The sequence below is a fragment of the Dermacentor silvarum genome, chromosome 2, assembly GCF_013339745.2.
Source record: "Dermacentor silvarum isolate Dsil-2018 chromosome 2, BIME_Dsil_1.4, whole genome shotgun sequence".
Lineage (NCBI taxonomy): Eukaryota > Metazoa > Arthropoda > Arachnida > Ixodida > Ixodidae > Dermacentor > Dermacentor silvarum.
In genome coordinates this window covers 192,297,446-192,321,076 of record NC_051155.1, presented here as the reverse complement: position 1 = coordinate 192,321,076, position 23,631 = coordinate 192,297,446, and positions in this window count along the sequence as shown.

The following is a 23,631-nucleotide window of genomic DNA, read 5'->3' as shown; positions in this document are numbered from 1 at the left end:
TGTGTAAACTGCCGTACAGGCAGCTTTGTATTTAACTGCGTGGCGGCCATGTCCAAACTTTCGTGTTACTCTTCCAACTCAATATGTCGGGTGACTACGTGAGGACACCCCCTCCCTCGGTATTTAAAAGTAAGGCTGTACTCTAACATGATCCCCAGTGCAGCTGTCTAAACTCAGCGAAATTCTTTAGCACGCAGCAAGAAAGCGTGGCGTGATCGTTGCCACCTACCGACAGTCATCGTTCACGTAAGCACGCATAATCTTAGCAGCTGCTAATTCAGGCCTTTCGTAAAACACTATCACTGTAGTCAATGTACGTATTCCTTAGCAATGAACTTATATGCACACCTCAAAGAGCACCGCCAACATTCAGCCGGGCGGAAGGCCACTTGCCGTCGGTTCGTGCAACCTAAGCGAAACTGCTTGGGCGCATATTTTGATTGCGGTGGTCGGTCACGCGTGCGAACGCAATCAGCGCTCAATCCCTCGTCTCGGCGGCACCGACTAGCTGTGGAGTGAAAGCGGTGGAGCAGAAACGACCAAATAACTTTCATAGCAAACAATCCTACCAGAACAGCACTTACGGCTTTCTCTTTGTCGCCTAGGTACGCGAAAGAGAGTTCCCAACAACATATCCTATTTGTGCTCTTGCATTGCATGCATAGCGTGATGAAGGAAAACGCACGCTGCTCGAGAGGGCTCAACTGCTTAGCGGCTCACGAGCCTTCCAAGTCGACGCGGCTCTATTGTCAGGTTTCTTGAACATCCCAAGCCTGCGCTGATCCGGCGGATGTTCACGGGTATAGACTGCGATAATAAACCGAGCCAGATGCGAGATATAGTACGGATAGGGGGGAGGGAGAGGGGGATATGATGATGATGATGGTGGTGGTGGGTGGTGGTGTCACAGACGGTTTCAGCCTAGCAGAAGAGGCCGGCAGTAGCCTGGCCTGAAGGAGGATATGAGTCCGTGACCATTACTGTGGCCCCAATGGCGACTGGCCCACGTGGCCCACGTCACGCTGACTGCCATCTTGGTCGTGTCGGTCTTGCGAGTTCGTCTGGCCAAGCAAAAATAAAAAAAAAACAAAACAAGAGACAGCACCACTCGAACACTGAAAACTGAAAACTCTCGCCTATACTATTCTTTGCGACTTATGAGAAAATATAACAGCACTTATGAACAAAAAGCTTTCTAAATTCAGCCGCCGAAGTGTTTCATGTTATAGCTGGCATAAGAATGCAGAGAAACTTGCGTGCTGATGACCTTTTCAGTTTCAGTTGTTCTTGCTGCCACCTTCGCCTGAGATCCGTTGAAACGGAGTTCTCACAAGTAATATTTTCTTCTTCCATTACATGCCATTCAGAAGGCATGTACAATATCGGTGTCCAAAAAGAAAAAAGAAAAGAAAAAAGGAAGAAGAAAGAAAGAACCTCTGAAAAATCCTTACAATGGAGACATTTACTCTCGACGCTTTCTATGAAGTGAAGACAAACTCTACACTGTTCTTAAAAAAGCAGACAAATACGCAAAGATGTATGACTTATGTGTGAGCGAACGCAGGTCCAATCCCCACTTAAGCACATCCGTAAAATTTATTTTCTAACTATACGTACAGTTAACTTGCGAAGCGGACAATGACAAAACAGTTATTTAAGTTGAGTAGACTCACATTGTCAGACCGCTACTGAATAAAACGAATAAGCAAGGTTTGAATAAGGAAGGCGAAGCTTCGTTTTGAAACCCAGGCTCCATCTCCTCAGAAAGGGAACCGCTATGTGCCAGCATACCTCTTTACTCCATAGAGCAAGTTGTATTTGTTGCTCAGTGCCAACTACAATAATTTTCTAGACAGGAATGAAATGTACAGCTCTGCCATGTGCCTTCATTTGCTCATTTTCACTTACAAGGCAATGAATCACCAGCTCACTTTCATGCATGGAACTAACTTTTAATTTTTGTAAATTTTGTATTCAACCTATTCCACATCTTGAATCTTCTATTAGAAAAAGTAATAAAATAGCCGCTCGGCGGTGACGAAATGCTTTGGTGATGCTGCTAGTTTTCACAATTAAGTTCATGAACGCCGATGCGAGAAGGAACTTTTGAGAGTCAAGAAAGTGAGAGAGAAAAAAAAAAGATTGCACAAGCGGTGTGTGAGAGAGTATACAGCAAATTTGCTTTATTACCATCGCGAAGCATGTGGTGTTTCATAGAATTTAATATTGTAGTGAGCGATGCTAAGACATTTCCGCAAAAACCTTGTCGCAATATTTCAGATTACGCTGGTGGGAAGAAAATCAAATGAAAAAAAAAAACAGAGACATCTTTTTTGCTTTTTTTTGTTTTAGAACGAGAAAACATCATCGCCAGTCTAAGACTTTTCTGGCTTTCAAAAATAGTCGGCAATCTGAATCTCTTTTTTTATGGCCTTGTTCTTTTTATTAGGTCATGGCGTGTTCTTATAATTTGTTTATTTATTTATTGTTGGATTCTTTTCTTAACTCTTGTATTCTTGTCGAGCAGCAGAGATTAATTAGTTCTGCAGCGAGCGAAACGATGGTGATTGCTCCATACAACCGACGTTGATCTTGTAGCGTTAGTCTAATACTCAACAGAACGAGTTTTTCTTCTTTACTCGCACCGAGCAAGGACATACAACATTCAGTAAAGGTCCTGTTGCGAAAATGCTGCTAGCAATTTACCGCCAAGCTTGCATTCTTCATCTTGTAATGCTGTATTTTTCTACGAATGCTCGGGATATTGCTGAGATGCGATTCTGAAACTTAACAATCAAGAACAAAAGATCATGCTGCTCACTAAAAAAGTAATGGCAACCCCAGTGCACAGAAATATTTTCTTTGTTAGTTTCTTTTGTTGCTGTTGTTTCAAAGGTTACGAACACCAGAATTGATTGATTAAATGTATCCCAATGAATCCAGGTTGCTGTTGCTGCGCTTGTTGGTGGGTCGAGCAACGTATGCTGTACGAACGAAAATGCTGGAGTTGTCAGAATGGTTCTTCAAGCTATTATGTTTTGCTCTTTCTTTTTGTCTATTGCAACACTTCCCCTGAGCAATCTTTTGAATCCGAACTTTATCAATGGCTTGCCGTTTCACGTTGCAACTCGTAAGCTGAAAAAAATATATGAGATATCTTCATAGGCAAAATATTTCTTTTCTTATTATTTGTTCAAGCGCACCACAGAGAATGCATGAACTTTCTGTACTGACTGTCTATCTCCTTGTTCTTTAATTCTTTGTTTTTGAAATACTGCAAGCCAAGTATTTGAACACAGACGAACACAAGAAACAACACATATCGTAAAGAAAATTAAAACCGTGCCATGAAAATTGTTTAACAAATGTGCTCATAAGAAGGAAAAAACAGATACACATGTAGTAGAAATGCCAAACAATGTAACCAGAAGCGTAAAATAAGTAGTGAGGCTCAAGATTTAAAACATGGCGCTGCATTTCATTAGCAAAATCATCGGAGGTAAATATGCTAGGTGGCAAAGAATTTCACTGCGCGACCGAAGATTGGTGCTAAATAATGTTGATGACTGTGTCACGTTGTCTTCGTGCTAAAACAAATTTTGGGAGAGCTAAGTTAATGTTCCGAGAAAGGCAGTTGAGAAGGAATGAAAGGCGACTAGCTTTTCTTCGGGCTTCCAACGTCGGTATATTATCGAGTTTTTATTAAATCTGAAGGAGAATCTAATTGTTTATACCTGTGTACTTTCCGAATATGAATATAGCTGATTTCCTTTGAATTTTTGCAAGTTGCATAAAAACCGAGAAATTGTAAGAGTGGGCTTGAAGATTTACAATGCAGAAAACAAAGGTAATGTTCAATAGCCTGGCAAGGGAACAAGAATTCAGGATCGCCAGTCAGCCTCTAGAGTCTGTAAAAGAGTACGTTTATCTAGGTTAATTACTCACAGGGGACCGTGATCATGATAAGGAAATTTACTGAAGAATAAAATTGGGTTGGAGTCAATACGGCAGACATTGCCAAATTCTGACTGGGAGCTTACCACTGTCATTGAAAAGAAAAATGTACAATCATTGAATTCTACCTGTGCTAACATAAGGGGCAGAAACGTGGAGGTTAACAAAGAAGCTCGAGAACAAGTTAAGGACCACACAAAGAGCGACGGAACGAAAAATGTTGGGCCTAACGTTAAGAGAGGAAGAGAGCGGGGTGGATCAGAGATCAAATGGGGATAACCGATATTTAGCTGACATTAAGAGAAAAAATGGACCTGGGCCGGCCATGTAATGTGTAGGGTAGATAACCGGTGGACCATTAGAGTTACAGAATGGATGCTAAGAGAAGGAAAGCGCAGTCGAGGAGGGCAGAAAACTACGTGAGGTGATGAAGTTAAAAATTTTGCAGGTGCAAGATGGAATCAGCTAGCGCAAGACAGGGGTAATTGGAGATCGCAGGGGGAGGCTTTCGTCCAGCAGTGGACATGAAATATAGGCTGATGATGAATATATTTATTTCTATAATGCGGATCCCATACGACGAAAGCATACTCCAGTTTTGACCTTATGCAAACATTGTAAGCAAGAAGTTTTGTATTAATTGGTGCATTCTTATGTTTTCTCTTGAGGAACCACAGTTTTCTGAGGCCTGTTGCACTATAGTCGATAAATGTGCTGACCACGTGAACTTGTTGGTTAGAGTAACGCCAAGGTATTTAAACTTATCAACTTCTGAGATGGGACTGTTATGAATTGAATATAAGAATTTACTAACTTTTCCCTAGTAACACGAAGTAGTGCTGCTTTTTCTGAGTTTAAAACCATTCTCCAACGATTGCACCAAACTCCAATTGCACAGATACTGTTTTGTAGCATGTGATGCAGATGGTATATTGTTGAATACGGCACAGTCGTCGGCAAACAACCGAATGGATGCATTACCGGGAACCACCTCAACCAGATCACTTACACAAATAAGAAACAACAATTGGCCTAAAACAGTGCCCTGTGATATTTCCGAGGTAACGGGAAGCACAGGAAATACGCAATTTTTTTAATGTCTACAAATTGGCTTCTTTTGGAAAGATATGCACTAACCCATCGGACAAGGAAGAAAGGCAGGCCTAGGCATTCTGATTTATACTATAGCGTGCCATGCGGCACTCTGTCGAAGGCCTTCGACAAATTCAGGAACAAAATGTGAACCTGTCCAGACATATCAAGTACAACCAAGATCTTATGCACAGTTGAAACCAGCTGAGCGACTGTGGACATAGCTTTTCTGAAGCCGCGCTGATGTGATGACAACACTTTTCGATAGGCTAGAAACTCTTGAATGTAAAATGCAACAGCATGCTCTAACAGTTTGCAACAAGTGCTTATGGCTCAGACAGAGAGGTAATTATTTACAGAAAGCCGGTCACCTATCTTGTGGATGGGTGTGACGCGTGCAATGCGCCAACATTTGGGATGACACTTGTAGCTATTGGCATATTAAACATCTTGGTCAAAAACCCTGAAATCTGCTCAGCGTATAGCGTCTAAGAAATGCGTTCCCAATGCCTTGAAAGCCTGCTGACGTTTGAATATTCAAATTAAGAAGCATAGAAGGGACGCCTTCACAAGTAATTACTAGTGTTTTCTCCGGTAACGTCAAGGGTCAGGGAACTCTGATAGACGTATTCGTCTAGCGCAGAAAATACAGTTTCAAAATACCAATTATACAATCCCGCGATTTTTCTTGGTTCATGTATAATTCAATCATTCACTTTTAATTTATGTATCTTCTCATTAGCTTCCCTTATGTGGCACCAAAATTTTTGAAGGTCAGCCGTAATAAATTCTGCCAAAGTTTTGCTGAATAAATTGTTTCTTGCATGTTTAACTTTTTCCATTAAATCATACTTGAATTCACTGAACTGAGACGTAGAAGTTTTGTGCTGCTTTCTGAGGCGCTTTATTTTCCGTTTAGTCTGTATTATAGCCCCACTGATCCAAGGATTTGTGCGATGCTTGTAAATTTTACTTGTAGGAATGAAATGACCAAAGCAATATTATGTAGCTGAGCGAAAACTTTGCCACAAATGCTCAGCATCACGACTCTCGGTGTCAAGATGCATATCCAAATAATCAATTATGGCTGTGTCACCAGCCTTTTTATAATCTCTAATTACAGTCGAAGAAAACGTCGAAGAAAAGTTTTTTACAATTTGCTCAAGATTAAGAGAGTACATAATATCCACTAGAATACCACTGGTAGTATAATATCCGTACTGTTAACTGTTCCAGGTAATTTTGGAAGCGCAAACACATACAACGAAGAACGAGACACAACGAGCTCAGCTGCGCTCGTTTTGTCTCGTTCTTCTTCGGTGCGTGTGTTTGCGCTTCCAAACAACGATGAATCTATGCTAACTAGGCCGGTTATTGACTCTCCTATCTATCTATCTATCTATCTATCTATCTATCTATCTATCTATCTATCTATCTATCTATCTATCTATCTATCTATCTATCTATCTATCTATCTATCTATCTATCTATCTATCTATCTATCTATCTATCTATCTATCTAAGCGCTGGCCGTAGCTGTTCACGAGTTCTCACTCACAATAACAACAATAAGAGCATCTGTGTGATTTTCTATGGGGAAACATGACACGTACCCTCCAAGTGCGATCATTAAATGAGCTGAAAAGCTTCGCGTCCCCTTTTCATTTGTGCTTCTTTAGCGAAGCAAGCAAGTAAAACAAATCTGAAAATGACCTATCACCCAGCAACTCTCTGGCCCGATGACCTCAGCAAGGTAGAGTTGACAGACATCCTGGTGTTTTGGTTTAGGAGGTAGTTTTCGTTCATACACTCGACGACTTCATCTTCATTTTTGTGCGTAAACGTCCTACGTGTGCGCGTCCGGATTAGGAATATGTCGCCAGATATGCGATCGGACCTGCTAAGGAGGTTAAACACCAGATGTGAAGTGCAAACAAGCGCGTGTTTAAATGCATTAACACAAAGTCTAAATAACGTAGAACTATTTTTGAGTAACTAGCTTTGAGAAGCAGTTTCATTTCGGAACTCGTTTTCCATCTTTAAGCGCAGTCAAAGAACCACGTAATCAAAGAACCACCAAATTTTCACGCGCTTTTCGAATGACCTACACAACGCCTATATCCTCGAAATCTGCTTGGCAGGCTGCATGTTCTAGCGGGAAGAGGGAGTTGGGAGAGAGGAAAGGCAGGGAGTTCACTCATGTCACGTCACGTTTGCTGCCCTGCACAGGAGGAGAAGGATACAGAGACGAAAATAGGAAGAAATCAGGAGAACGAAAGTGCAATAGTTCCCTGCATACGTAAGGATTCACAGCAAGTCTATAAATGGTCGCAGAGACAGGGCGATTTGAGTTCCTACAGCATTGCTCTCGTAGCGTTATGCCCTAGTGACGCACATGGCCATGGTCCAAGGATCTCCGTTTGGATCAATTATCTCGAATCAAGCGGTTTGCTACTGTTTTGAGAGGTTCACGCTCAACGTCGTGCAGGGTGCAAAGGCACAAAACGTGTCCAACAGTTTCTTTCCTTCCGCAATAATCACTCATACGCGTTTCACCCTTTCCAACCTGGAACGAGTAAGCCTTTTTAAATGCCAACCCAAGTCAGGGGCGACATAACGTTGCCGGATCAGAGCGGGAAACTTTTGACGGCACTCGCCGCTTTAAGCAATGATTCATTGTACGCCGATGACAGTTGGTGATGTTGGAAAAAGGGCAATAAATATGTATCATCGTTATAGCCCGGAAATAGAGTTATCTTGCAGCGTGGGTTTCGGTTTAGGGTTCCAAACTCTTCAGGCTCCTTAATGAGAGGACCGGGCATAATCTATAACGTCAGTACATGCGAACACATGCCATTTAGCGCGTTTTTTCTCATTTCGTTTTTGATCTTGAGGCCTCACCTAAGACCCTAATTGCTGCAGCCAGATTTTGAAGGAGACAGAATTGAAAGATGCCCATGCACTGCAATTCCTGTGCATATATGTTAAATCGTCCGACATAGTAAACATCTATTTCGTAGCCTTCTTTATGATTTCCAGTGCTCATACTTCTGAAATAGGTTTCCGGCAGTCAACCCACGCGCGAGGTCACCAGCGCGACCCTGTTTCAGTTCGGCTGCCACCTCCAATGTTTGTCAGTGTACAGTCCATCTTCTTGCCCTTCCCAATAGACTAGCGCATTGAGCCATCTACCATGAGCGGGGTATTTCAGAGAGCGCAAAATCTAACACGCTAAAGTTAAAGAGAAGACAGCTATTTGATAGACATTAATGTCAAATTATTGATTGGCAGAAGTGGACTCCTAGGTGACGACCTCAATCATACTAGAATATTACGAAGCGACTATCGTCCTACCTCTCTAATGTTGTGTTTTCTTGGAAGAAAACAACTTGCACATATTCCTCCTGAACACTAACTACTTTAAGCGGCCATCTTCGCGCAGTATCCATGACACTCATTCGCCGTCAGCGCAAAAACTGGAAACTGGACATTTCTCTTTGCAACGATGAGGTTTCCTTCGATACATGATAAAGTAACTGACTGCCCAAGAGCAGCGCCGCCAGCCAAGTTATCTTGTTCTTATATTTCATACCCAGCTCTGACTTCCTTAGCTGGGTTAAACCTAGCCAGAAACAGGACTAGCCGCGAGAAAAAAAAATGACTGATGGTGATTGAGCTTTGAACGAGACATCCACCAGCCTTGGGAACGGAGCAGTTCTCTCTAACGAGAAGAACGCACGGAAAGAATAGCCACCTCCATGCCGACGGCTTTGCGCAACTTGAGTTGCTATAATGAAAAACGACACCGGTAACAGCAATGGCAACACGCGATACCTTGGGACCAAAAGCAAACTTTAAAAACGAGGCACCAACATCAAAGTGAGAGAGTTCTCTTCCCTGCGGACACGCTAGAACCATTCCTGTTGTTGTTCTCCTGCTAGTAATGGCCTTGCCCTTGACTGGGTGCTTCCTGCCGTATGGAACGTGCTTGGCGTGCATTTGTCTGAGATTGGTTGATGCCAGTGGCCACGAAACACGCCAAGCAAGCCAATGTCCGAATCCATTCGACAACAGTTTGGCCCGAAAATGTATATTCATTCGTATTGTCTCCCTTTTATGTTCCTGGCTGTTCCACAACTAACATAACATTTAGTTCCATACAAAATCAGCAGACAAGGAAGCCAAAGAAACCGTATGAGAAATTAGCTGTGCTTGTAACTGAAATGTCGAAAATAGATAGGTAAAGGGAAAATGAGAGCGGACGAAAAGTTAACAGGCCGCCGGTAGGAGCCGAACCCACAAACTCCACTTTACGCGTGCGTTGCTCTACCGATTGTGCTACGGCGACGGCTGTCAATTCGGCCACTATCTTAGGTATTTATGTGTACTAGATCTAGCCTTGAGAGCGTTATCCAGTGCCACTCAGGGCCATGGCGGGCGTATGTGGAACAAGATCTTTTTGCCCGATGGCGTCTTTGCAAATCTAACCATTCATGTTCGGGCTGCGCATGCGTCGTCAATACCAGGACAGCATGACACGAACGCGCCCCGAGTGTCAGTATAATTGATATCGTAATAGAACTTTCCAAAGGTTATCTGCACTACTATCGACGAGTATGCGGAACATAGTCTCAAAGAGGCAAAAGTTAACTCGTCAGCGTTTTTGACGGCAATTACATGCGGTCAGCGTCGCTGTAGGGGCGTCACTGAATGCCTCTTAGCAGTGTACTTTGGAATCGAGGACGTGAGAAGCGACGCGGCTCTCCGGCAATCGCAGGAAGAATGACATGCGTACGGGGCGGTGATTTTCATTTGGTTCGAGTGAAATAGAATTATTGCTGAGGTGATAGCAGCGTGAAAGGAAAGCTGATATGTTTCAGATGTCGTTGCGATACGGAATGATCCAGTCTAACAGTGAAATGCAATGCGTCGCTTGCCAAGCGCTTACTTGCTCGCGTTACTTAGTTGCCGTAATAAAATTAATGTTTACCCTTGCGACGAATCTACGCACCCAAAATAGCCACAGTGACCGTATATTGGTTATCAATATAGAGTGCACGGAATTGCCAACCCGCCAGAAAAGCGGCACTTTTCAAAGCGCTGGTAATGTAAGCTTGCTTGTTTTACAAATTGAATTGAATTCTCGGTGTTACGTGCGAAAACCATGATTTGATTATGAGGCACGCCGTAGGGGGGGGGATAGCGGAATAATTTTGACCACCTGGGGACCTTTCACGCGCCCCGAATGCACGGGACACGGGCGTTTTTGCATTTCACCCCCATTGAAGCGTATTTTACTAAAGTATGTAGTTCAGTGGTGCGTGTTATATAATAATGCACTTTATATACGATTCATTTCGCCGTTTGTTATAGGTATCGATGATGACGCCCTGCAGTTATCACCTGTGTAGGACACTCGGTGTCACTGATAAGAAGAGAAGATGGGGAAGTGAAATGGATTGTTGTAAAATACGGAAATCGACTTAAGAAAGGGGTGAACAACACTCATTATAACGTTTAGGCCTACATTGTTTTGGCCCAACAAGGTAGGGGAAGCCCACGGGTTACAAAATGACGGAGAAATGTGCTGTACGCCCAGCACCACGTACGCTTCTTTCGTTACAAGCACCCTAGGATGTGTCATTGCTGCACGACATGCGGTATCACGAGCGGTATTCGCAGCCTTATATTTGCGAAAGCGAGCACCGTTTCCTGCATGCTGTAAATCGCCGCCTCGACTCGTAGCGGTAGATCGGTGTTGCACTTTGAGCACGAGGTCGCAGTTTCGAACCCAGCCACTCATTAAAAACGCAGCGCACATTAAAATCTCGTTAAAAGAGTAATCACCATGACCTGCTTGAAAGCGTCGCTCGATGAGTCTTACCATCCTGAGAGGCAATGTGCCCTAGATATCTAGAATGAGCACCTAAAATCAGCCGAGTACCTCTTTTCCTCGTTGACAATGTCAGCGAGGCCCTTCTGCAGGAGCTGGAGCGTTCAGGAAAAAAAAAATAGCACTAGGGCACGTGCACGACAGCCTAGGCTAGCTATTCCGGACTGGTATATTCACCGAATTTCGCACAATTAGAAGAAAGTTGCTTCTACATATAACATTAATGTGTGCTTTTGGCCCTGTGTAAACTTTCAAAAATATACTCCCTCACCTCAAAAAAAAAAAAAAAGGAACTATGATACTCGTTTCACCAAACGCGTTTCTAATGTCTCGTATAGATTCCCCCGAATTGTGAAAGTGTTTGAATGAGAGTGCGATATACAGTGAGATATACAAATAGGTAGCGTAAGGCATTTGCATTTAAAACACACAAGCGTATACGCATGAAGAGAACTGTCGAGATTTTGTTTAGAAAAGGAACAGCTTGTTGCTGTTCTTTGTCCACTCTTGTCTTTCAGCACAGGAGGGCGAATATTTACCAAGCTAAGGTTAATGCTAACCGGCAACACAGGGGTTAATTTTGTTATACGAGATATCTATCGCAAAATAAAAGCAAATGACGTACCGAGCGTTCGAGCATGCAAATGAGCGTATGAAACTCCGCCCAGCGCATTCTCTGGCCACTATTTAAACTCATCTTCAATTTCAGCTCCTGGGCTGAACTTTGGCACCAGAATGCCAATGGCAAGCATGGTTAGCGTTAGAAGATTTTAGCGTTAGGGATGTTGCTGAAACCGGCTCAAACTTCTATATATAATCATTTATGCAGGTGAGCAAACTTACGAAAAAAAGCACAAATGAGTACAAGCAGAGTACAGCTTGTGCATGTGTATTGCCTAATAAAATAAGTTATCAAGGAACATCGATGCAAAACCTCGGTGCTCTTGTTGACAGGGGTAGCTGTTCTGCCGCTTAACTTTTGCACGGACTTTTTTTTTTTTTTTTTGTACCAACGACGATAAAGTGCTTCTTTAGTGGAATGCATTATCCCCGTCATCAACAACAACACCTTGCCAGACTTTCTGTCTTGATACATTTTTTCACGGTAGTCTTGCGAGCTGTCGCTTTCTATTTCGCGATGACGAATGTGGAACTTTCTTAGCCAATAACCCGTTCCTCTTCATCATCGGCAACTGCTTCGACGGAGTGAGAAAACACGTCAGATGGCAGGGTTGACACCGAGCTGTACTCTGCATCAGCTGATCAGTGCTCGGAAGACAAATGGTATCAGCTCAGCATGAGTCCTTAGCACCTTGGTTCATTCCTAGCGATACCTTCGATGTCTCCTTGGACACGACACTCGTTCAATCTAAAGTCCATCTCACTATACCTGGTGTCCACGAGAAAGCGCATTTGTCCTTGCCAGCTCTCAAGCAGCGTAGCTTGCTCGTCTAATAGGAGAGGTACCGCGAGTAAGTACAAATATACAGACCGAAGGCTCGGCTATACCGCAGCAGTTGCCATCCCAACGCGGTATACGTTTCTTTTCACTGTTCTCTTTTGTTTTCTTGCCTTCGCCATCGTTTCAATTAACAATGCAATGTCTCTCTTAAAAGGAAGTGCTAATTCGGGGGCTCCTATCTAAATACACGTAAAAGGAGAAATTGTTTATCTCCGCACCCGCGCCACCAAATTTTATGAGTCTTGTTGCATTTAAAAGAAAAAGTTAAAATCTGTCTTTAAAAAAAGTTCAAACAAAATTTTAACGCATTTCTGCGTTTTTCGTGTATTTTAACAGGCTACATCAGAGTTTGTTGAGCCCAAGCTAAAGCTTCCTCTGAAGCAGAAGAAAAGAGAAAATGAAAGCCGTCATTCATCGAATGCGAAATGAATGTAGCTCGAGGGAAAGTGTACAGAAAGTGAAGTCGTCTCGAACTGACCGAATTTTAGGCGAGGCAAAAGTACGTAGAAGTTGCGAAAGCCGCGTGACTCGAATCGGCACTATTTGTGCTGATGCAAATCTTCCCCGACTAGACAAACAGCGCCGGCTATATTTACTTTCCGAAGCAAAAGCAAATCTCTGAAACTGCTTACAACTTTCTTGTTTCAGGGTTGTTAGCTTTCACTACGCTGCATGCTGTCTACTTCTAGCCCAGCTTCTACGGTTTTGTGGAGACATAAAGATTCCCCAAAGGCTCATCCTTGCGAAGCCAATGACAACGAAAACTAATTAAACGTAAATTAGGTCGGGGAACCTAACGTCCCAAAGCATAACAATGGGCTATGTAGTCGAAGACTCCATATTGCTTTTGACTGCGTGGTGGGGTTCTTTAACCTGCGCGAAAATCAAAGTACAGGAGTGCTTTTGCATTCCGCCCCCATCGGAATGCGGTAAACAACCAGAAATTGAACACGTGGCTTTGTAATCAGCAGCTCAACGGCTTAGCCACTAATAAGCCAATGCGGCGGAGAAAACTTAATGAATTTCTCTTACCCTAGCAATATAACCTTGGCCCTAGCTGTACGCACACAACATAAATGCTCGTAACATCTCTTTTCTATTATCTTTTATTCTCTTTACACCCTTTCACCAACACAGGGTAGCCAGCCAGTCTGAGAATTGGCTAACCTCCCTGTGTTTCCGTGTATTCCTCCTTCCTTCTTTCGTTCCTTGATTGTTCTACTTGTAACTGCATAGCTTGGCGTAATAAAATCAGGGCGTTCTACATCAATCCTGCGCGTAATTCACACAAAGAAAAAAACGAAAAAAAAAACGTGGAGAGGACGAGTTTCAAGTCAGAAGGTCACTTCTTACGCACCAAAGCTAGAATAGACTTAACGCAAACAGCAGCCATCTACAGGCAATACTAAAGCAGGACGAAACCTCATATTACCCTTTAGCTAATGTAGAACATGAAAATTACATGTCTATGCCTATTGTTCAAATAAGCATTTGCCTAACGTACCAATTTTTACGTAATCTCAATGTGTTCTTTGCGTTGTCGGAGAACATTACGTGTTTAAAGGAGAGCACCACTCCGCGCACTTGAACGGGCTATAAAATAATGACTAATGAGCGAAAGTAATGACTAGCGTCTAATATTTGCTATACTTACGGACTAAACGCACCAACAAGCACCATCTTCAAACGGGAAAATGAAAAACCAGTGACAAGAAAAAACAAACCTGAAACTACTTAGGCAAAAAGTTCGCACTTTCGTCCAAAGTGAGAAGCATGAACACAGAGTTAGACTGCTTCCACCGCTATTCCTCAACCACCTCGTTTTCGATACGGGAAGTGATACATTGTCGAAGTGTCGCAGTTCGCTTTGATCGAGAGTGAAATGTAACGTTTATGCTATGTGCGGCGACTTCCAGGGAAATTGTAGGGGCACTTGCCTACCGAACTCGGCCCACAATCTAGGGGACACAGGGTCGAGCGTTTGCGCGTCGAAAGAAGCACGTAGTGAAACACCCAAGCAATCTCCTCTGAGCTGCTGGCATGCATGACGCGCAGGTAACATGATCGCGTTTCATACGGTAGACCCAAGGTGAAACCCTGGGAGCGACGTAATTTTTTCCAACTTCTGACAAATTCCCTCGTGACCTATCAGACGGTCAAAGCTTACGAATAAAACGAAGAACTTTCGAGGGCGTTTTCGCAATGAGACGGTGTTATGACTATAATACACGGCTCCGGCTACACGCGCACACTTGTTTTCCTACACTTACTTTTGACGTCTATCGATATGTAACGCCTAAGCAAAATACGTTCTTATACGGGCGCGACCTTGGCACTCACACAGTCCACTGTTGGCATTACATTTCAGTACACACCTATGGTTATTAGATTAATTCTTTGTTTATGGTAAACAGAAGTACGTTAAGCCGTGCGTACAAACCAACTTCGAAAAACAAGAAAGGACGTGACAATGCTGCATTTCTGTATTAACAGTTCAAAGAACAGAATGATGGTGAAATAATGTTCGGCAGTTCTTTTTAACAGCTAGAATTTCTCGCCTTTTATACGGGACATTCATTGCGCCCCTTTATTTTTGTACAAGCCATCAGAATATTTTGCTAACTTATAGGATTGTCTTTGTTTTGGAACTACAGCCTCAGTATGTTGCGGCGCGGGCGGTTTATGTCTGAGGTTGGATACACGCATCAGTTTCCCGGCTGGTGGACAAGCACCATGTGCTTAGGTTGCTTAGAAAATACTCTGAACAATTTTCTCGTGGAATAGCATGATTTGAGGAGGATAATTGGACGTACCTGTACACCCTCGTTTCTTTTTTTTTCTTTCCAGCATTGCCGTAAACAAGAATATATGTGATCTGTTTCTATCTTAAACCGCTTGGTTTCCACTCCATGCCACAATTCCCGTAGTCAGCCGCACACCTTGAATTGTACCTTTGTTTCCTCTTTTTTTTCGTCGCGCCATCAAACGAGTGCACAGAGGTGAATGGGAAGATCTGGCAAGAATAAAGCAAATGATCAGGAATTTAAATTTATTGTTGCATTGAAAATGTAAGACATTACGCTACTTTGAGTTCTAGAAGGCAGTGTGGGCTAAAGAAAGCCGGTCGATCAGCTCAAGGTCATTAAAAGGTACTGGAAGTTTCCCTGCAAAAATTTAAAAAGAAATCTATTTGTTTCATTTCGAAACGAAGCAGCGGATGCGATTGGCAAACGCAGCCTTTATTTTTTCTTAAGAGTGTTGGTGTTTAGCTTGGAAAATATCGCAGCTCTGCACTCTTTGTGAATCATCATTTGGGACTTGCTTGCACTCTTTCGATTCGTTACGCTATTTCCATGATCTTTCTTCCCCGGTAATTCTTTTTTCTTCATATTTTCTATTTCATGGCCTTGCATGCAACGTTCTATCTGCGCTGCATTTGCCCTGCGCTGAGACGTCACGACGTGGTAGCTCAAAAGAAACAAAACTAATTTTTTTTCTAAAAAGAAACCAAACTAAGGTATATGGTGAGCGTAGGCTGAGTGATGGCGAACTGCGAGAGTCGGTGTATGACAGCATCTTTACCTACACGAGTACTCAGATGAAGAGATCAAAAATGACGCACATAAAAATAGAAAGAATCGAAGACAAGCCGAAACTTAGAATAAGTGCACAGTCAGGTACGATTTCAAGAGTCGCAAGTCTCATGCAATATTCTTCCCTTGGTTTGTCGGCGAAAGGAACTGTGCGCCGCAATGCAGTAAAAAAATAATAAAAATCCAGTCACGCCCATAACGCGAAGCCGTGAGGCGATACCTGGCGAAGTGTAATGCGCTGTGAGACTTTCACTGTTGCTTCGTGCGGTGTTTACTGGAGCGATAATTGGCTGGTACGAGTGAGAAATATGTTTTCGAAATGTAAAAGAAAAAGAAATAAAAAAACTGTGATCTATATTCGTTTTTTGATGTTCGTCCTCCCGGTGGTAAACTGGAGAGACATGGCATTTCATTGCACCTTTTACCTATCCGGACTTGGCCATTGGTCTGTACTAAAATAACCCTCCAGAATCCTATACGACTGGATTTCTTCGCACTTTCTCAAACTTACATTTTGGCTGCCCCATTAATACACCTCCCGCTATGCCTGAAGAAAACGAAACGACGTCAGTGCCGTTCAGTATACATATCAGAATGAATGAAAGAGTTTATTCAAACGGAAAAATGGAATTGGTCATAGTCTTATGGATGGGGCCCTCAGTCCAGGGCTCCGCTGGCCTCCGCCGCCCTCCGGAATTGATGCAGAAGTGCTAGTTGCACTCCCAGGTCTGAACTGGCGAGCTGTGCCTCCCACTGGTACGTACTAAGTATTGTATGATTGCCTAAACTAAATGACCGTGGTGCGGAGGTAGGCCGACACTCTACCACGTTTCGTGGGGATGCGCGCGGAAGCCCAGAGACCTCAAGTATAGTTCAGAAGGAGCCGAGCACTGAGAGAAGACTAATGAAAACGAAGCAGACACACTGAAACGGTAAATTAACGCGAGAAAGAGTACCGGCAGTATGTGTGCTTCAAGTCTTTATGAAATGACATATGAGCTCAAAAATAACACACACGACAAGCAGGTACATAAAAAGCACTACTTCGCTCCCTTATGCAACTATGCCATTTCAGAAAAACGCGAAATGGTTGACTTATCAACATGAGGCATATTAAGCAGCCGGCATCTGTTGGCTTGAGAGACGCAGGCAATGCTTACGTTATACATGCTTAGCCCAGCACGCACTGTTGTGAAAGGTGGGAAAAATTATATGGCAAAAATTTCCCGGACATAGCTTCGACCGTCACTTACGTATACATGCGGGGGGATCGTTTTTAGGATTTCAGGAATTTAAATGTCGCCGGTCGCAGACCCCATAATTCTACTCCTTGAGCTGGATTATTCAGAGAGGCGGACATTACTTGCACGAGAAATCGCAACACATAATCAACTAATTAAAATTTTATTCAGTAACTTCCGAAATGATTAGTTTACTTCACATATTGCAATTTACGAGTTGTAGCCGGTGGGCTTGGTTGCACGTGAAACTAATTTCCAGAATGACATCAGTTTCGAGATATGCGTCATCTACCTCGCCATAAAAATTCACTGTTGTTCCACTTACTTTTTTAACCAAACGCTAATTTATGCGCGGAAGCACAAAAGTAACTCGAACGCCCGTGTATTTCGTCCCACACTTCATGAAAGGATATTTCCAAACTGGTGTCATCCTGGAGGTTCATTTCAAGTGGATATATCTTGCAAACTCAAGGGCTACAATTCGTAAATTGCCACTGTGCGCTGCAACGTAATTAATTAGTGAGTCAATTAGCAATTAGTTCAATATATGTTTCGGTTTATTGTGCTAATAATGACCGCCTCCCTGAATAATTCAAATGAAGGATTAGAATTATGCTATATGCCACAAGCGATTTTTGAAATCCCAGAAAAATTAAAAATGATCACCAGTATGTTGCTCTGCTTGCTTTGTACAACGAGCCAAAATCATGGCCTTGTTTTCCCATCATTGATACATGCAATAAAGCTCGGCAGCATAATTGCCCGAAAACATAATGACAACCTTAGAATAAGGCAAGCGCCACCCAGGTATCACTGTGTGATACAGACCCCCAGCATCACCGACTGTTATATTTCTGTGACTGTATGTCGAGCAATATTTAGCTGCTTCTTTTGATAAAGTGACAATAAATTGACGCAACTTGCCAGCTTCCTCGTATTATTGCAAATATCACGCATGCTCAAAAAATATTGGCAAAAAAAAACTATCCTGTCCTGACACGTTCACTGGCTGAGAAAAATTGGCCACTTCCGTAGCATTTCCCGCACTTGCAGCGAAGAGTTTAAAGTGAAACAGTCAAAAACGAAGAAAAAAAAATAAAACGGAGAAGAATCAAGGAGATACTCGCGTTTGAGCCCCTTGAGTCGCAACCCCTGCGACGCTCCTTTTCATCTAGCGCGTCTGATATCTTATAACTAAATAAACAAGGAAGAGCTTTGCCGCCGAGCGAGGCTTTCCAATTTGAAAGCCAGCGACGACGACATGCAGAATTTCAGAGATGTCCTCTTGTCGGGGAGTGCCGACGCGGTTCTGCGAGAATTTGCACTCGGGAGGAGAAGACAGCCCGGCTTTCGATGCCGCCTTCAAGCTGTCACCGCCATCATTGTACAGAATCCGCCCGTGTCAAAATCTGTCTCCAGGGCGGCCATTGTACACTTCGATCTGAGCTTCGGTCGTTGTCGCTGTCGCATTGTGATAGCCTCCGGTGTAAAATATATTCTGTATATTTTCACTTGTATTTCGCTCTGTGCGCGTGAATTTGTCAAAACGGTACATTTTCCATAGGCACCTTCCAGGAGAAAAAAAAAATAAAGAAGCAAGCAAAAATTGCCTGCGTTCCGGCGTGTCCTCAGCAGTGCTTACTTTTCTACAGGGAGCGATCTTCCTATTTTTTTTTTTTTCAAATGCCGACTGCTCGCCCCGCCACATCAGTAATGCCGTTGATACGGCCCCTTACCAGATATAGGTTAATATCGTTGCGCAACCCGAGGTCGTTCTGGTACGTCATTTACTTTTAGAGTTTGTCAGTGATCGCCGTCTTTTGCAACCTGCCGCGGTGGCTCAGTGGCTATAACATTGCGCTGTTGACCTCAAAGTCGTGGGTGCGCGATACCGGCAACGGCTTCCGCACTTCGATGAATGCGTAACGCAAAAACGTTCATATACTTTGATTTAGGTGTACGCCAAAGAACCCAAGGTGGTCAGAGTTGTTCCGGAGTCCCCCAATACGGCGTGCCTCATAATCAGATCGCGGTATGTACACGCAAAGCCCCAGAATGCAAAATAAAGATTGTCTTTTGAATTTCTCTAATGTACTACGAATGCTCTACTTTCCCGGAAGAGCGTTCGTCAAACTCATCGAGCATTCCGGCTTCTCTGCGAAAGAGCAAGAGTCAGCGTTCCCCACTGCTTTCGACGTGAGGCGCGGCCTACTGTACTTGGCCACCGCCTCGGCAGTGGGAAAAATCTTGACTGTCTGACTACACTTGTATGCCCGCATATGATACGTTACGTGTACGCAACCTCATACAGCTCGTGTTCTTAACTCTGCAAAAGGTGAGAAGTGGCAAAGCGCACGAATAAGCTGGGAAGTATTCTGAAACAATTGCTCACTTTCCGCGGGTTCCCAAACCCAATGCGTCACCTGTTATAACATTATTGGGGATAGGTAGTCGCTGTTTATTGTGCGCAACTCGGGTGACGCCACTCAGGACTGAGAGAAACTCACGGACAACTTTTTACTCTCAACAGAAACAACAAGGACAACACTAGCGACTGGTCAATATCAACGCTTGCCAATGTTGTCCTTCTTGTGTCGTGTTCTTGTTTATCCTTAGCAGCACACGTAAACCGAGGCTCAACGCGCGTTTCCCGGCTGTCGGCTCGATACGCGTGAAGCTCACTGCCCGAAAAAAACTGCCCGTCCAAATAAATGAACATTTTTACTGTCACTGAGCTCAGCGCCGGGCTGAGTAAATCAACAGGGTCTACGTGAGCTCGATAATTGCTACTGGCCACTTCTCACGTGTCTCATCAGTGACCCTTTTGCCCCCCCCCCCCCCCCCGTTTTTTTTTTTCGTTCTGTTTTCCTATCACTTTACCTCTCTCCACCTTTTCTTCATCTTTACTTTGCCCACTTTCCAATTCCTCACTTGTTCTTTTTGATCCGTTGCTCGTTTCCTTCCCTTTTCTTACTTCCCCTTCTTCCTAGCTTTTTCGTTAATCGTCCATTACGTTTTCCTAATTCACTTACTGTCTTCCAACCTACCATTATTTCGCTCCTTTGCTCTCTTTTATTATGTCGTTAAAACATTCCGTATATTTCTTTTCGTTTTTCAATTCTGTTTTCTAAATCGTTTTCTTTCATTTTATTCGCGCCTTACGTGCTTGCCTTTCGTTCTCCTTTCCTCGATTCCTTGGCTCCTCTATCACTCCTTCCTCCCCTCCCTCGCTCCATTTCTTCTTGCCTCCATCCCTCCATAATTTCTTCCTTTCGTGTTTCTTACCATTTCTTAAATTTCTTCAACTCTATTTTTAGAATCAATAATAAACAATAAATATTTGCTCTGTTATTAGCTGATTAGCTATTAGCATTGCTTTCAGTGACGACTTGCTATTTGCTTTCACCTGCTTACAACATGTTCATTTGGTCACCCAAATAAATATTACTTTACTTCCGTGTAGTTTCTTATTTCGAGGATTCCTGCATGCACAGCCGAGTTATCGCCGCATATTTTTCATTTTTGAATGGGATTATATAAAAGGTTTCTGGAATCACTACGCATAAGTTATATGTCCTGTTTAATAAAACTCACTAAAACTAAACACTACGTAAACGCGCAATCTTAGACTTCTCGTCGCTTAAAATGTCCGTACTAATATAAATTAAAAGTAAAGGTAGCGAGGCTGACCACGTTACATCTGGTTTGCTATCCTAGAGTGGAGGAGTTCGAAGTGGGTTGAAAAGGAGAAAAGAAAGGCAGGATGAAATAAAGAACAAGTGATGCGCGCGCACACGCAACAGCGTTCACTGTGAAAACAGAAGCGGGTCAGAAAGTTCGGCTGTCTTCAAAAAGTGTAGCAGTGCTCTTAAGGCCCGCAGCGCAAATGATGGTCGTGGCCACGGTCTCAGTATAGTTTCTTCCGTGAGCACTCTGTCGTCCATGCAGTCGGCTTAAAGAAGCACGGAATGCCTGTCTTTCATTGTCAAAAGAGGGACAGTGTAATAGTAGTAGTAACTTTATTTATTTCTTGCGTACATACACGAAAAAAGGGACGCAATGTCTTTCTTTCACTGTCACAATAGGGAAAGTGTAATGTGTGATAGTAGTAGTAGTGGTATATTTGTTTCTTGTACATATACACAAAATAAGGGATGCAATGTGTATCTTTCATTGTCAAAAGAGGGACAGTATAAAAGTAGTAGTAGTAGTAGTAGTAGTAGTAGTAGTAGTAGTAGTAGTAGTAGTAGTAGTAGTAGTAGTAGTAGTAGTAGTAGTAGTAGTAGTAGTAGAGTAGTAGTAGGTAGTAGTAGTAGTAGTAGTAGTAGTAGTAGTAGTAGTAGTAGTAGTAGTAGTAGTAGAAGTAGTAGTACCTTTATTTATTTCTTGCATACATACATAAAAGGGACGCAATCTCTGTCTTTCATTGTCAAACAGGGACAGTATATAGCACTTGTAGAAGTAGTAGTAGTATACTTATTTCTTTTTTGTATGCATACACAAAAGGGACAGAAGCAAAAGGCGCTTTAAACGCCTGACAAAAGCTTATGCACCTGTGGTTCGCAATAGATACTCATGTTTTACACACAAAAAAAATTTGGCGCATCATGAGCGAAAAGCAAGTAATATTTAGTATTTACAAAATCGGCTAATGAGAGATACTTTTCATACAGTAGTAAAGAACAAGCGAAAAAGGAAACTATGCACTCGCCCCAATGTATGACAAATATAATTTCCATATTAGTTCAGTGCAATATCGTTTAGTGCTGATAAATTATTTGTTTTTCCAACAAAATTTCTTTAGCTTGTTTTTTTAGGTCTGTGTACTGACGACAAAATGACAATCTATTCCAATTCATTAACTAATCCCATTGCCTGTTATTGCATCGTTTGTTGTCCATAATTTCTCCTCGTCCTTGGCAATTGTTGTAAATTTCTTCTTGCAGGATAACGCTGGCTATTTTCTTTGCGTTTGTACAGCTTTCCTCAGGTACTCAGGTACCTCTTTTAGTAGTTTAATGTAGTATACTTGGCTTGCCGCCTTCGACGTTTCATATTTATAAAATAACGTTGATGTGCGCAAACGGTCGATACTACCATGGTAATTTTCGTTGCAACGAAGTATTTTCTTTTGTAGCAGAATCAGTTTGTTATGATTTTTTTTTAATTTTCGTCCCCCATACTAATGCGCCGTAACGAAGTCTCGAATAGAAGATGGAACTGTAGAAATTTTTCTTTAGCCACTGAGGAATAAGAGAACTAATCCTGTACAGGCATCCGACCGCTTGCGCAAGTTATCTAACTAAATGATTAATGAAGACGTTCTACGTTAAGTCTTCGCAGAACCATACAGCAATATATTTTTCATGCCCTTCTCTCTTTATAATGTTGCCGTCAAAGTTTTTCTTTATGTCGTGTTTTACAAGCTTAACTACTCAGCGAAATATCATATGCATTGTTTTCGTAGCATTTAAATGTAGCTTGTTTTGTTTGAGCCAGTTTGAGAGTGATTTCATATATTCATTTACACTTATTTTCGAGTGTTTCTAAGTGCTGGGACCTAAAGAACGCGTTCATGCCGTCTGCGTACATAATAGGCTGTGGGGAGGTTGGTGCACAGACGATATCATTCACGTAGAGCAGGAAGATCAAACGAATTTGCGGAACTCCTCGGGTCAAGTGAAGCTGACTTGATGTAGATGTTTTCCTTTGTACTAGTTCATACCGGTTCCGCAAGTAATTTTAAAAACGCTCAAGGGCAACCACGCGTATGCCGTACCGTGACTGTTTCTGTAATAATATGTCATGATCTATAGAATCAGAACATTTTTTATGTCCAAGAATAAATGAAGCGTAAGTTTCTTAGTTTTTATGTTTTCAATTATTTTATCGTTAATTACCGTTAATGCCTGTTGAGTAGATTTATTTTCATTAAACCCATATTTATATGCGGTAAAAATGTGGGGCTTATTAAAAATGATAACAACCTGTCATGAATAAGACCTTCAGAAAGTTTGGACACTTTCGTAAGCACTGACACTGGTCTGAAATTTTACAAGTTGTTCATGCAACCACATTTATAAATTGCATTCACCCTTGCAACCTTTAATTGTTCAGGAAACACGCCCGTTGTGAATGCCAGATTTACTATGTAAGCAAGAACCTCGAATATCAATGGACATATTATCTTTAGTTCAGCTGCTGGGATCAGATCTATACCTGGTGCAAGATTACTTTTAAGTGAACTTATTAGGTTAGCCATCTCAGCACCATCAATGGGAAGCATAAATATAGAATTCTGCAGCTCTACGGTTTCTACGAAACAAAAGTTTTGCTCACTTTCCGAGCAACTACTGTATGCACCCGCATTGACGAAATGGCGGTTCATGGCATTTG